This window comes from Chrysochloris asiatica, unplaced genomic scaffold, assembly GCF_000296735.1.
Source record: "Chrysochloris asiatica unplaced genomic scaffold, ChrAsi1.0 scaffold00157, whole genome shotgun sequence".
Lineage (NCBI taxonomy): Eukaryota > Metazoa > Chordata > Mammalia > Afrosoricida > Chrysochloridae > Chrysochloris > Chrysochloris asiatica.
This window is the reverse complement of record NW_006408675.1, coordinates 6,536,896-6,543,211: the sequence shown is the minus strand read 5'-3', so window position 1 is coordinate 6,543,211 and position 6,316 is coordinate 6,536,896. Positions and strand designations below refer to the sequence as shown.

The window sequence follows — 6,316 nt, the reverse complement described above, 5'->3', positions numbered from 1 at the left end:
GTGATGCAAATGGTTAATTTGTGGCTACTAACCAAAAGGTTGGAGTGGCTAGTCCACCCAGAAGCATAGTAAAAGAAAGACTTGATGATCCATTTCTTAAAAATCACAGCTTTACTTTGACACACACTGGGTTGTCATGAGTTGGCATCAATAACAACTGGTACTGGTAGAAGGAGTTGGAGTGGGTTTGGGCAGCACTAGCATCTATGGTGAGATGCTGTAGGATAAGCACTGGACTGGTAACCATGAGGTTGACAGTTCAAACCCACTAGTTGCTCTCAGAAACCCTATACAGGGTTGCTATGAGCTGGGATCGACTCGACAGCACACACAAGCAGCTCTGTAATGTAATTTGAAAAGAACTGAAAAATTCCATCACCGTCAGTATGCTCCCTTGTGGGTCAAAAACTGATTTTCTAGAAATTTCCTATTATACAGTATCCTGAAGGGTGTGGAAGGAGCCCTGGGGGCACTGGAGAATAAGTTCTGAACTGCTAAGCAAAAAATCGGTAGTTCAAACCCACTCCATGGGAGAAAGATGAGGCTTTCTGCTCCCATAAATATTTGTTGTTATTGTTAGGTGCCATTGAGTCGGTACCAACTCATAGGGACCCTATGCACAACAGAACAAAAACACTGCCTAATCCTGGGCCAACCTCACAATTATTGCCACACTTGAGCCCATTGATGCTGCCACTTTGCCAATGCATCTCACTGGGGTCTTCCTCTTTTTTTCTGACCCTCCACCTTACCAAACATGATATCCTTCTCTAGTGACTTGTCCCTCCTGACAATATGTCCAAAGTATGAGAGATGAAGTTTGGTCATCCTGGCCTCCAAGGAGCACTCTGGCTGCACTTCTTCCAACACAAAATTGTTGGTTCTTTTGGCTTTCCATGGCACTTTTAATATTCTCCTCCAACACCATGACTCAAAAGCATCAATTCTTCTATTGTCTTCCTTATTCACTGTCCAGCTTTTATATGCATATGAGGTTATTGAAAATCCCATGGCCTGGGTCAGGTGCACCTGAGTCCTCAAGCTGATATCCTTGCTCTTCAACCCTTTAAAAAGGTCTTGTGCAGCAGATTTGCCTAATGGAATACATTGTTTGATTTCTTGACTGCTGCTTCCATGAGTGTTGATAGTTGATCCAAAAAGAACGGAGTCCTAGACAACTTCAATCCTTTCTCTGTTGATAAGAATGTTGTTTGTTGTTCCAGTGGTGAGGATTTTTTGTTTTCTTTACATTGAGATGCAATTCATACAGAAGGCCGTGCTCTTTCATCTTCATCAGTAAATATTTTAAGTTCTCTTGACTTTCAGCAAGCAAGGTTGTATCATCTGCATATCACAGGTTGTTAATGAGTCTTCCTCCAATCCTGATGCCACATGTTTCTTCATATAACCCGTTTTTTTTTTTTTTTTGTTCGGCTTGCGGTTTGATTAGTTTTGTTGAAGGATTCCAGGCTTTTTGCTTGCTTTTTTTATTTTTAAACCTTTCGTTTTTCCATGTTCTATTCGAACAATTGCCTCTTGGTCCGTGTACAGATTCCTCATGAGCACAATTAAGTGTTTCGAAATACTCATACTTCTCTATGTTGTCCATAGCTTGTCATGATCCACATAAATATTTACAGTCTTGGAAACCCTATACAGAGTTGATATGTGCCGGAACCAACTCAATGTCAGTGGGTGGGCTTGAAGGGGTGACAATTATAGAAAGACACAGCTTAAATATCCCTTCAAGGAAAGTCTCACTGCCCAGCTGGGAGAAATATGACTAACTGGTAGCCTCCAGCTGTGCCTTCAGGGGCTTCTTCAGCTTTTGAGCCAAGACCCTACTCTTCTTTGAGCATCCACTGCCCATACCTTAGGGTAGCTGAGGACACAATCTTTTCTGGATGCTCACCAGTCAATGACTGAGTCAGATTGTGGTGCAAGGACCTCTCCATTTCTGCCCAGCATTGGAATCCTTGAATGGGAAATCTTTGCTCTGTAGCTCCCTGTTGGGATGACAGAGTTAGTCAGGTCTGTATCACAGTCTGAGACTTTCCCCTGCTCTATCATATTTCTTTCCTCTTCCTTTCATAGCTGTTATTTGCCAATTAGCATTTTGTACTCTGAACTGACTTGATGACAACAAAAACAACTTGGTTTTAGTGGATGAGAGCTGATGAATGGAGGATCAGCACAGTGTGTACTGGTGAATCAGTGACCAAGAATGGGACAGAACACTCTACACAGTTTAATGAGAATAAGAAAGATTGTGAGGGCATATTAGTGAATGCTCTAAGAGTTGAGTTTGGGTTGGAGGGCATGACAGATGACTCCTTCAGCGTGGGCTGACAATCAGAGTTGGAGGAAATTCACTTTAGGTTACAGTTATCAGACAGAAATAGAGATAGACATGTGAGAGGCAGGGCAGTAGCTGAATAGTCTTTTACATACATGACCTCCAATCTCACAGCAACTCTGCAAGTGAACTATAAATGAGGAAAAAATTAGACCCAAAGGGTTAGATAATCTGCCCAAGCAAGTAAACGGTGAGGGTGTTGTTATAGATTTCTTGCACTGAGATGCCTCTCGAAAGAATGAGATGAATATTCATTACGTTTTTCGTCTGTACAGCATCTTTTGCCTTTGGGCAATGAGCTGTCAATCATGTTCCTCTGCTTTTCCCATCATGATGGCAGCGGAGAAAGGTAGGGGGTGGCAGGACTCAGGCTGGCCAATCAAAATGATTAAAATCCCTGGACTTAGTGATTTGTCTAGGAAGAGCATGTGACCCCAGGGAGCCAAATAGAATACATTCAGAGGTTGATGTGGAGACTAGGAGAGAAGAGTTCTCTTTCTTCTGCCTGAGATTGGAAGTCAAAAGATGATATTAAACCTGGAACTACTGGAAATATCTTTTTCATTATTTGGAGAAAGTCTATCCAAAGATAAAGCTATTATAATGACATAATTTGGAGACATTTTCGATTCATGAGCAATACATTCCTTTTTTGTTTCCTTGAGTTCTTTTGATTTTGGTTCCTGGTATTTTAGATCTATATGTATTACAACTAATACAAAAATAATTGTCCAAATTTATTCTGGTGCTAAAATTGATAATGGTTCTGGAAAGTGTTCAGCTATAATGAATACTAAAATGATTTTTGCAAAGATAAATATATTTCCAATAATGATAGGCAAATATTACTTACTCAAGGTTTCTTAACAATTACCAAATTATTATCCTCCTCTGTGAAAACAAAACAAATATACAAAACAATTTCTTTTAGAAAGGTAGAGTTCCATAATACCTTATTCCAGCATAATACTGTTAAGGTATTGTCTTGGACTGAGTTCTCTAGCGAAGCAAAACCAGTGAAGCTTATATTTTATATATATAAAGAAAGGTTTATATCAACAACCACCACTTGTCTGTCAGTTTGTTGTACTGTGGTGCCTTGCGTGTTGCTGTGGTTTTGGAAGCTATGTCACCAATATTTTAAATACCAGCAGGGTTACCCATGGTAGACCTGGCCAGATGGGTTTACAGACTAAGACAGACTAGGAAGAAGTAGAGAAAGACTACTTGTGAATATTTAGTCACTGCAAACCTTACAAATAGTAATGGAACATTGTAAGATAGCACCAGAATACTGAATACTGAAACATGATGAAGAGCACCAGAATGTGCTCATAGTTCCAGAAGATGAGTCCCTCAGGTTGGAAGGCACTAAAAATACAACTGAGAAAGAGCTGCCTCCTCAAAGTAGAGTTGACTATTATGTTGGGAATGAAGTAAAGCTTTTGGGCCCTTCATTTGCTGACAGAGTACAACTCAAAATGTGGAGAAATAGCTTTAAACATCCATTAATAATTGAAACATGGAATATACAAGTATGAATCTAAGCAACTTGGAAGTTGCCAAAAAAAAAAGAAATGGAATGAATAAGCATTGATATCCTAGGCATTAGTGAGCTGAAATGGGCAGGTATTAGCCACTTTGAAGCAGACAATTATATGGTTTATGACAAACTGAAGAGGAATAGTGTTGCATTCATCATCAAAAAGGAAACATTTCAAGACCTATCCTGAAGTACAATGCTGTCAGAGATAGGATAGTATCCATACACCTACAAGAAAGACCCGTTAATATCACTATTGTTCAAATTTATGCACCAACCATTAAAGTCAGTGATGATGAAATTGAAAAATTCTACCAACTTCTTCACTCTGAAATTGATCAAACATGCAATCAACATGCATTGATAGTGACTGGTGATTGAAATGTGAAGATTGGAAATAAAGAGGAAGGATGGACATTTGGAGCATTTTTGTTGGTTTGTTTTGTTTTGGTATTAAACACATATTTATTGCAAAGATCTCACACAAAAATAGGTTCTCTAGGCCATTCACATGCATGTTAAAATAATATTGCAGTATTATATAATTATACAAATACATATAATTATACAAATGATACCATTCTGGTGTTTACAGAATTGCTGTCCATGTAAAGGGATCAGAGGCATTTATGAGAGCCCTTAGGATCCAGAAATGTTGTTACCACCAAACCTCTGATTAACACTGTGAAGTAAGTGTTTTGGAAGGTAGTTCCATGAGTTGTCTAGCATTTCTTTAAAGCAAATAACTACTAAGCTTAGCCTTTCAAGAGATTTTGGTTGGACTGAAACTATAAGTATTTCATTACTGTGTGCAACTCTGTGATGGACAAGCAGGTTGTTGGCACACCCACCAAAAATTCATTTATCACTGGCACAAGCTGTATGCCATAACCTTGGTTTTTCTGTATAGGAATTATTAAACTTTAGCCATTCATTTTTACTGATACCGTAAGTCCAGGCATCACTTAGTGGCAGTTTATCAATGGTAAATCCTCCAAACAGAAAAAGATGAACTGAAGAATTTGGTGTTAGTGAGTGCCAAGATCGGCCAACTGGGCATATGCTTTGTGGAATTAATTCATTCCACTCCCACGTTTCCAGATTAAGATAGTGAAGGTCATTCTTTTTAGCATCTTGGTATCTGCCTCCAGACACAAAGTCTTTGTTTCCAACAGTTGCACAGGCATGGGCATCACGAGACGAAGGTACTTTACCAGTAGTTATAGGTTATAAGCTGGCTCCAGGTAAATGTTTCAGTGTCTAAAATATGTACATGATTATTCCATCCTCTTGAATTATGAGAATCCCCAAAAGATGTTCCATCAAATTTAAAATTTCCCAGTACTGTATCTTTAGATGAATATCCATACCCTCCAAAAAATTTAACTTGGTTTTATATACCCAAACACCAAGCTTGTCCTTTAATGATGGATGAGTTCCTTGGTAATCAATTCTTTCCCACTGTAACACTCTGTGTGTAGATCTTGAATTCTGCATGTAGAACTTGTTCATATTGTGTCTTGAATGGTGTCCTCCAAACAAGTACAGTACCCTTTTTACAAACACAGCACAGCTCCCTGGCATAGAATGAGGAACATCACCTTCAGTGTTCATTTTCTTCCATCTTCTAGCCTCCATGTTGTAGATCCATAGTTCTGCTCTAGGCAGATAAAAGTCATATAATCCTCTGACTTGATTAGTCTTAAAGCCACCTCAGACAAATATGATTGAATTTTGAATTTTGCAAACCCAATGACTCATTTATTGCAAATACACGCGGACCTCACCAGATAGAATGCACAGAAATCAAATTGACTATGAGCCAGTACCTATTCCACAGCAACTAGCAACAAATATCAACAAAATGACTCACACAATTGTAGAGATGGTCAGTCCCCAAATCTGTACATTCGATGTCAAACTAGAGACTTCTGACTCAGGTAGCTATAGGGTTGATTACCCAAGATTGTCAGGCTAGACAGCAGGCAGGCAGGCAGGCAGGTTCTGCAAGTAAAAAGTAAGCTGTTGAGGGATCCCAGGATTGACAATTAAGAGAGGAGGCCATTTGATAAAGTTCAAAGAACTGGATGTGATAGGATAAGTCAGATACAAGATCCACGCACAGTAGAGAGCAAACAAGCTTTGCCGGAGTGTCTAATATATAGGAAGCTGGTCACAGTTCCAAGGTTTCAAATGACTGCTCATAGCAGACCTCATCATAGAGTTGATTCCATTATGATTGATTGTTACAAAACTACTATTGTGACAGTCTCAATTAATTGAATAGTAGATCTTATCATGGTTAATAAACAACAATAAACAACATTCTTATCAATGGAGAAAAGATTGAAGTTGTCAAAGACTTCATTCAACACTCGCGGAAGCAGCAGTCAAGAGATCAGACGACGTATTGCACT

General features: G+C 39.0%; 1 pseudogene; it reads right to left on the bottom strand.

Moving 5' to 3' along the window:
- Positions 1 to 4,538: 4,538 nt before the first annotated feature.
- Positions 4,539 to 5,660, bottom strand: LOC102831271 (annotated as a pseudogene).
- Between the last annotated feature and the right edge of the window lie 656 nt (positions 5,661 to 6,316).